General features: G+C 39.3%; 1 pseudogene; it reads right to left on the reverse strand.

Annotated features, from left to right (window-relative positions):
* Window positions 1-8,065: 8,065 nt before the first annotated feature.
* Window positions 8,066-8,197, reverse strand: LOC147448753 (5.8S ribosomal RNA; annotated as a pseudogene).
* Window positions 8,198-10,022: the final 1,825 nt, after the last annotated feature.

Here is a 10,022-nt window from a genome sequence, read left to right on the forward strand (position 1 = left end):
GTTTGCAATCCTCAAGTCCAAACTTACATAGCAATGTCTCTATGTAACTTTTCTAACACAAGGCAATACCACCATCACACTGCTTAAACTATATACCCAAGTAATGATGCAATAGCCCCAAATCTTTCATCTTGAAAGTAGCATTCAAATCAGCCTTAAATTCAGAAATATGTCTCTCATTTGGTCCAGTGATCAGCAAATCATCGACATAAAGAACCACAATGAGAAGTACATCAACCTCACGGTTTACATACAATGTGCTTTCTGTTGGACTGTTACGGAAGCCTCGTTTAACCAAATGAGTGTCAGATTTCTCATACCAAGCACGAGGAGATTGCTTCAACCCATACAAAGCCTTCTTACATATGCACACTTTGTCCTCTTGTCCTTTTATGACAAAACCACGAGGCTACATTACATAAACTTCCTCAACTATGTCACCATTCAAGAAAGCAGTAACAATGTCTGATTGATGTACATCCCAACCAAAATGAGCTGCCAATGCACATAGAAAACGCACAGTAGTCATACGACAGGTGGGAGCAAAAGTCTCTTCATAATCTATGCCTTTTTGTTGTGCATAACCCTTTGCAACAAGTCGAGCCTTACGGCGATCGAAAGTCCATGTGTCATTTTCTATAAGTGCATCATATTCTGATTGCATGACAGCCATCTAATTTTCTGAATTCTGTGCTTCATCAAAAGACAGAGGCTCCTCAACATCATGTAAGCTTGACACAGCCAAAGCATAACAATCTGATGTATAAGATGCATGGCGAGAGCCTGAACGAGTACGACTAGACAAAGGTGCATCCAATTTACCATCACGCAAAGTGTGCACCAGCCATTTTGGATACCTCTAGCCTGCTCATTTTCAGCCCTTTCCTCATCAAGTACATCTGCATCAGTAATAGGTTGATCTGTAACATTTTCAAAAACCCCCATAGGCTGTACATTTGCCTCATTGGAACTTACATTCGTATTTCCACCATTGAAAAGAGGCAACAAAGTGTCATAAATGTCCTGTGAGCTTACATAGCTGTCTCTAGTACATGACAGCAAGGGCTGAACAGAATCTTCCACAAACACTACATCCCTTGAAACCAGAATCCACTTTGTTTGTGGGTGATATAACCTGTAACCTTTGCTTTCAGCACTATAACCAACAAAAATACATTTGATAGCCTTATCATCCAATTTTATGCGATGTGTTTGTGGCACCAAAGCATATGCCAAATAGCAAAAAACACACATGTGCTCAATGGAAGTCTTTCTATCTTGCCATGCTTCATATGGAGTAATAGACTGCAAAGCTTTCGTAGGACACCTGTTAAGTACATAAGTGGCACACATGATGGCCTCAAGCCAAAAAGAATGCGGCAAAGCTTGACTTTTGACCATACATCGTGCCATTTTTGTCCGTGACCTGTTTTTCCTCTCAGCAACACCATTTTGGTGAGGTGTATAAGGCACTGTATGTTGGTGTTTTATCCCATGACTAGCCAGAAATGTATTAAATTCATGAGACATATAATCCCCCCCTCGATCGGAACGGAGGGTGCCCATAGTACATTTCGAGACATTTTCAGCCATAGCCAAAAATTGTTTGAAGCATATAAAAACTTCGGACTTCGCTTTAAGCAGAAATACCCATGCATGCGTGGAGTAATCATCAATGAAAGTCACGAAGTAAAGGTAATTGCCCAAGGACGGAGTTTGCATGGGCCCACAAACATCACTATGCACAAGCTGCAACCTGCATGTGGCCCGAACTGAACCATCCTTTGGAAACTTAGAACGCTGCATCTTACCCAAAATACAGCCTTCACAAACATGTTTGATAGGTGCTTCAAGAGGCGGCAAAGAAGCAACCATATTAGATTTCTACAAACGCAGCAAACTAGCAAAATTCAGATGACCAAAACGTGCATGCCAAAGTTTTTCATCCGAAATAGCCCTTGAATCTGCAACAACATTTGCAAAATTTTGTCCACACTTGTCATACAAAGTGATCTTATACAGCCCACGGCACAAAATGCCAGATGCAACAATTTCATCACCAAAACTCAGATCATGAACTGTACATCTGTCATCCACAAATTTGACTACAAGTCCAAGTCTAGCAAGTGCAGATATAGACAAGAGATTCTTTTTGATCCCAAGTACATAAAGTGCATCAACAACTGTGAAGGAACTGCCATTTGCAGCAGTAAGCACAATCTTTCCAACTCCTTGAACCGGATGAGAGGCATTGTTGGCACAAGTGACTGAATTCCCATGAGGGACAGACTCGAGAGAGGTGAACAAGTCACGATGTGAGGTAATGTGCTTTGTAGCACCACTGTCGAAATACCACACATGTGAATGTGCAAAAACTCACAAGCATGCATCATGGATAGCATGATTGTAAGTGCACTCTGTGCTAAAATCCCATTCTACATCCATATCAGCATCACAGTCTCCTTTCACAGAAGACTCTATGGCTGCATTTATAGTGGAACCAGCATTTGTAGTGGAACCACCCTCTTTCTTCTTAGCGTCTTTGGCCTTCAACTTAGGACACAACTTGATCAAGTGATCATTAGCTTTACAATAATGGCAATGCATCTTCTTCTTGCCCTTATCATCAGGATTTCCAGACGAATTGTTGCCAGCAGAAGCATTAGGAACAGAATTTTTGCCACTCGCAACAGAACCATAAGAAGTGGTTGCATTACTGTTACCACCCTTTCTTTGAGAAGAAATAAAAGCCTATTCAACTGCACGCTACCTAGTCCTGTTTTTTCTGGAAGTGACTCTTGCAACAACAATGTGCATAATGCATCAAACTTGACAACTTCAGGATTTCCTTGAGTCATCGGTCTCCAAGTACTAGCAAAAGTCTGGTAGGAATCTAGTAAGTCATCAAGAATAGTTTGCACAAGGGAGCAGTCTGAAATGACTTCACATGCATAAATAAGTTGTTCATTGATATCCTTGACACTAGCAAGGAAAGTTTCCATATCATCTTCCTCATGCATAATCTTTGACTCCAGCTCTACGCAGCAAAGCAATTTTAGCCTCATTGCGACTTGCATAAAGACCAACCAAAATATCCCAAGCTTGTTTTGCAGATTTTGCTAAATGGATGTGAGGAACAATGGTGCACTTCATAGACAACACAATCAATGCATGAGCCTGCGCATCCTTTACATCCCAACGAGCTTGTTCTGTTGTAGGCAAAACAAATCTAATAGCAGCAATCCTTGCAGCAAGACCTGCAACATCGTCAACATCGCCTACATCCTCAAAACCAGGACGTACATCAATGCCCTACACAATATTCCAGTCGCCCTTTGACACAATAATGTGTTGCATCATATAAGCCCACATAGGGTAATTGTCCCCATCCAACCTGTCCTCAGCAGAAAACATCTTGAAGACATCTGTGTTGTTGTCAGCCATGGTAAATGCTGCACTTGATGTGAAAACTGCTTGAAAATAGGAGAAACAGAGCGGGAACAACATGTGCTGTATAGCACAAACCATAGAAGACTGTAAGGCACCTGTTATGCAGAAACGGCACTGACAGAAATTTTGCACAAAATGACAAAATTGCATGTGCAGACCTGCTTATAGTGGAAACTGAGGCTGAAATGAGTATGAATCAGAATTCTGAGCAGAGTAAGCTCTACGAGCCATCTCGAAATATTTGTTGACATGCGAACGCTCGCCAAACCTCACTGTAATCGGAGAAAGTAAGCAGGCGTGTGCTGGAACAGCTGGCGACTAAGCTCGGGAGGACGTAACCTGCTTTGATACCAATTGTTGGAATTAGGGTTGTAGAGAAACACACACAACTTGGAGAAGAGGTAGGAAGCTCAAGGCACACACTAGAGAGTTTGTTACTTAGTGTGCAATGGAAAGATAGATAGCCCTAGAGTGATGGGCGTATATACAATGCACGGGGGAAAAAAACTCCTAAAGAGGGAAAAAATTCCCTGGCGGTCCTAGTGTGTTCACACACATCACTACCACATGTATACGGTAACATCCATGTCTTTCAACATAGTCACAGGGGGTATTTGCTTTTGTATCGACAATTGTGAGATTCTCAATGGCAATGATGGATGACAAGAGGCAATCATTGATGAAGATCCTTGTGATGTAGTTGGTTTATTGAAAGAAGAGATGATTGAAGACTGGATAAATTATCTTTTAAGACTATGTGCAATTGTGGGTTTAATTGACGTAGATGATGAAACCCCTTCATTATATGATGCATTCCATTTATCAATCACAACTTTGAATTATTTGTATAATGCATGTCCAAGTTGAACTGGTTCTTGTCCATATCGATTGCCCTTGACAACTTCTAGTGGATTTTGAGATCCACTCAATTGAGTCAAGTAGGGTAAGAGTTCATCAATCAAGATTGAGTCTCCATGGTTGACATTGAATGGTTCATGGTAGATGAAATTCTCCATAGCATTCAAACATCCTTTGTATGGGCTATCATCTATGAGAATGTTCTTTTGATGAACACACATGTTTCCAAATTCATTACACGCATGCTTTAAAGGCTTGAACATTGCTTCTACTCCCATCTTGTCTGGCATGTATATGGTCTTCAATGGATATCTATGACATTTTTCTTGACCCCATACCATGAAAAAGGGATATTTCCTTTTTGTGAAAACCTCCAAACTTCAATAATTGACATGACATTTTTTTCTAGTGCTGTAGACCAAACCCCTACATGGAACACTGCAAATAAGGCTTCAAGAAATTGTGTGCATCCAGGCCGAAGTACAACATGGAACACTGCAAATAAGGCTTCAATAAATTGTGTGCATCCAGGCCGAAGTACAACCCATTGCTTGCCCATACAAAAACTTTGAAACTTTGTTGATTTTACAAAGCAACGTTGCAAGAGAAGACCATTGAGATCAAGTATGATGCATAGTTGTCCAGCATATCTCCTTGAGGAGACCTCAGGTGTTCCAATTCACTTTGATATTGACAAACCTATTGAAAAGTAAAGTATATCTCTCTTAGTAAAATGCTTGGCTTTTTCACGATACCAAAAAAAAAAAAAAACCATATATTGATGTCTATATAAAGCTTAAAAGATTTTGAGTGATCCAAAACACAATCTCAAGGTTTAATCTAGCTATAACTAACATTCACATAGTGAATTGTAGTGAACTTCATGATATAATATAGTGAAACATGTCAAAATTAGTTCACCCATGGCTATGTCAAACACAAAGTTTCACAACAATAAATCATTACACATTAGCATAGTGAATTGTAATGAAGTTCATGATACATTATTGTGAAACATGTAAACTTAGTTCATCCCATAGCTATGTCAAACACAATGTTTCACAACAATAAATCATTACACATTAGCACAACCAAGGGATCTAAAAGTTACATCTTTAGTGTCAAAAGGTCACAAGATTAGACCTTGTGACCAAAACTCTAGGCACACGTTTAAGATGTCAATGAGATACATCCTGATAGCCACCAAGGTAAGAGAACCTCTATAACTTGACTTTGTGATCAAATATCTAGGTACACACAAGGAATCTATAAGTTACATCTTCATAACTGCCAAATCACAAGATATGACCTTGTGGCAAAACATTTTTCAAAATTGGGACCTCTATGAGTGACAACTTCATACCACTAAATGTAAAGGAACTCTATGAGTTACCTCTTGATAGCTACAAGGTCATAAGATTTAACCTTGTGGCAAAAACTCTAGGCACACCCAAGGCCTTTATCAATTACCTCTTGTTAGCCATTGAGGTGAGAGGACCACTATGAATTGACCTTGTGGAAAAATATCTAGGACACCTAAGGCCTTTATGAGCTACCTACTAGTAACCAAGAGGTCACAATATTTGACCTTATGGCCAAAACTATAGGCACACCAAATGCCTTTATCAATTACCTCTTGTTAGCCATTGAGGTGAGAGGACCACTATGAATTGACCTTGTGGAAAAATCCCTAAGGACACCTAAGGCCTTTCTCAGCTACATGCTAGTAACCAAGAGGTCACAATATTTGACCTTGTGGACAAAAATTTTGGCACACAGAAGTCTCTACAAGTTACATTTTTAAATCCACAAAGGTTACTTGACCTCTATAAGATACCTCTTGACAACCACAACGTCAGAATATTTGACCATGTGGTCAAAGGTCTAGGCATACCCAAGGGCTCTTCAAGTTGTCACATGATATCCACAAGGGTGACCAAATTAGACCTTGTTGCCAAACTATGAATACACATCATTACAAGACCTCTATATGTTACCTCTTGATAATTATAGGGACACAACACCTATATGTGTGAGCTCTTGATGTCCACAACATCCAAGCATTTGCCCTTTCTCCAAAACTCTAGCAACATTGAAGACCTCTATGAGCTAAATGATTTAAACCTCTATGAAAAAAAACTTATCCACAAATAAAACCTATATGGTTTGCCTCTTGATAACCACAAAGTCATAACATTTGATCTTGTGGCCAAAGGTCTAGGCACAATCAAGGCCTCTAGAAGATATATCTTGAGCGCCCAATAATCTAGGCACACCCAAGGCATCTATGAGTTACCTTTTGATAACCATTCAGGTCTCAAGACCTCTATGACTTATCTCTTCATAACCAAAGGTCATAACATTTGACCTTGTGGCCATAACGTTAGGCACACCCAAGGCCTCTATGCGTTACCTTTAAAAACAAGTAAGGTCACAAGATTTGGCATTGTAACCAAACCTCAAGCACACACAAGTCCTCATTTGAGTTGCTTGTTGCTAAGTGATAATTTTTTTCCAACAAAGAACTCAAGTAGCACACAATTCTCAATGCTTACACCATACTTTTAATTGTGACAACAAAAAGTTGCAAAAAAAATTTAAAAACCATTTTTAATTTAGTTATAGAATTTTTTTAGTAAAAAGTAGAGCTTAGGATATAGATTTAAATTAGCTATGTTAGTAGCAAGCTAACTCTGATAACATTTTTTGGAGCTTTTATTATAAAAACACTTATTATTTGATGAATCGGGAATCTTGTAGCTCCTACTTTCCACATATACAGTGTAATTGACTACAAGCTTCCAGATTGTATCAACCTATTTTTAGTTAGAGCTCCCAGATTATTAGTTTTGACCACAAAAACCTTGGCTAAGGTATAAGAGCCAATTTTTGTAAGTATTTTATAACTTTTGGATAATAGGAACATAGTGTGAGCTAACGGCGCTCACTTCTCTCCTTCTCGCGCTTCCTACTCCCTTCTTGGTTATCACAATTGCAGTGCCGTCTGTTGCGTTGCAACCGTAGGCAAGAGCTCTACACATTGATTTAAGCATTTCATGGTAATCGGTAGCTTTTGGTGTTTCCTACCCACGGCCTAATTTCATCATAAGTAGGAATTTAAACTTCAAATCATAAAATAAGTATAAGCGAGGTATTGGGGCATCATTGCTAAGCATTTAGATGCATTCTAGGTCGAAAATGACTAGGTCAAAAACTCACTGTTGTTAATAATTGTGATGTTTTCACTTGACCTAAAGTGAGATTTGAGACCATAAGCATGTATGCTTAAGTCTTATAACCATGTCCTAGAAGTTCCGTAAGGTTTGGATGTTGTTTGATGTTGCAACGGTTATGACTTGTTTGCCGATGAGCGACTAGCTTTTGGTGATTTCTGTCATTTGAGTGTAGCTTGAGTTAGATGCGAGTTGTTTGTTTTTTTTCAAGAAATTGATAATCTCTTATAGACTCTGTGCACTGGTCGAGTCAGCTTTGTCCCATGCATTGACAATTATATTCATGGTTCTCGTTATGTTTACAATAAGATAGGAGTGAGGTTAGACACCCGTCCCACATTTGGCGCCGCTACCGGGGATTGAAGAGACCTAAACTATGGAAAAACACGAGCGTCTTGTGTAGTTGTCCTTTAACTTCCTCTAGGATCACCTAGAGTCAAAACTTTCTTCTTAAAACCACATAGCTTAAGATTGTCGTCTTTTGCTGTGTAGAGGTAGCTTGGAAGTAGGTTGTACTTGCTAAGTACCTTTCAAGATTGTAGAACTGTAGGATTAGATTAGGATTTGATTCACGGAATTATACAATTCACACTGCGTATTGCATTGTGCTGCATTCTTCATCGTTGCAAGAGCCAAGATATCCGTTGCTGAGAGCCGTTTGCTTTACATGATTCGCGGCCCTTGGAGGGAGCCACCTCAATCCAAGATTTTGTTCAGCTGTGTGCATCCCCCCTCGGCCCCCCTTCCCCCCCGTAGTTTAGGGAGGGGGAGGGACAAAAAGGGATCGAGTGGCCCCGTGCCTTGCGGCACGGAGGAGGGGGGCCGCCCGCACAGTGGGGCGAAGGGAAAATGTCCCTGCTCGGTGCCCCGTCGCGCGGCCGATGAACGGCCCAAGATTTGTGCCTTGTCCACTATGTCCCGGCTCGGGCACGGGGGCAAGGCAACGGCGACCATGCCTCCGGGCGGATTGATGGACGAGAAAAGTCATAAGATCAAGGCTCAAAAAACCATTAAAAAACAAGAAAATGAGTGTTTGTGGACAGTTTCCACAACCCCATTACAGTAGAATCTAGGAGTAGGATAAATAGAATCCGAGCTGGGATCTCAAAACATTGCTCACTCCAAAAGAATCAATTGTGAGTTGTGTATGTGAAGTTGCAAAATTTTAGGTCTACGGCTAGAAATAGCACCAAGAGACTGTCAACCACTGAATTTGACAGGAGATTATGCTTTAAAAGTTGTATGAACCAGTGGGTAAGCTTAAGGACGCATTTGAGATAAAAGTTCAAGAGTTTGCAAAAACTTAGATTATTTACTTTTTTTTGACATTTTAGGCCAAATTAAGTTTTGACTTGACTCAGAGGCTTAAAATAGTTCATAAAAAGACTGTCCACAAAAAAATTGAAAAAATGACTCATTTTAGGCCAAAAGTAAATAATCGTGATTATTTACTTTTAGCTCAAAAGTGACAAAGGTTGATACTAGAGACTCTATGCATGTGTAAAAACATCTTTTGTAAAGGCCCATACAATTTGGATCACCAAACTGACCAAAACCTTGGTAAAAATTGAAATCTATACTGATTGTCGAGAACTTGAGTGTAAATTGGAAAAATCTTGTTCAAACTCGGTGAAATTTGACTTATAGGCTTATATGGAAGTGTAAACTAAGTGTACATGCTCAGTTGACCAAAAAGATACAAAAATTTGTCATAAGTAAATAATCGCGATAATTTACTTTTGTCCCATTTTTCAACTTTTTTGACCAACCCTTCATACCACGAGCTGTACATGTTATATTAAGCCCACAAATCAAGTTTGGTAAGATTTGGATCATTGCAGTGAAAATTGTGGCCAAATTCACAAAGTCAGTCTTCTACATACATAAAATTGTTGACCATTTGAACAAGAATTATCCAAACTTGATGGAACTTGGCTAGGGGGCTTAAGTTGAGCTGCTTAATCATTCTGTTTCAACATTGTGACAAAAAATTTCATAAAAATATCAGGAGTAAATAATCGTGATTATTTATATCTGCTAGAAAATTGAACATTTTTGCACATTTGAGTAGTATGCAGACACGAAATAGTTGATAACTTGCCCATATTTTGTTCAAACTTAGTGAAACTTGTCCAGAGACCTTAACAAGTTGAATACTTGGCAAATCAAGCCAGAAAGTGCACAAAATTGATTATTTACTTCTGATACACAGAGACAGAATTTTGGACTTTGAGCTTGTACAGTGTTAGAACAACATAATACAAAGCCACCGGTCAATTTTGGGTTCAATCGGATCCAAATTAGTACATGTTCACTCAGTTTCCAGGTTGCAAATTAGTCCTTTGGCTTTTTCCAAAAGTAGATCTGAAAGTCTCAAGTGATGACTCACTTAGACCAAATTAAAGTGGTACACTTAGATCAGTATCTACAAGTTGAAAACCCTGATGTGATAGACAAATGGGGGTTAGAAGTAAATACCAT

The sequence above is a fragment of the Adiantum capillus-veneris genome, chromosome 10, assembly GCF_014529385.1.
Source record: "Adiantum capillus-veneris isolate H3 chromosome 10, ASM1452938v2, whole genome shotgun sequence".
In the NCBI taxonomy this organism is placed as follows: Eukaryota; Viridiplantae; Streptophyta; class Polypodiopsida; order Polypodiales; family Pteridaceae; genus Adiantum; species Adiantum capillus-veneris.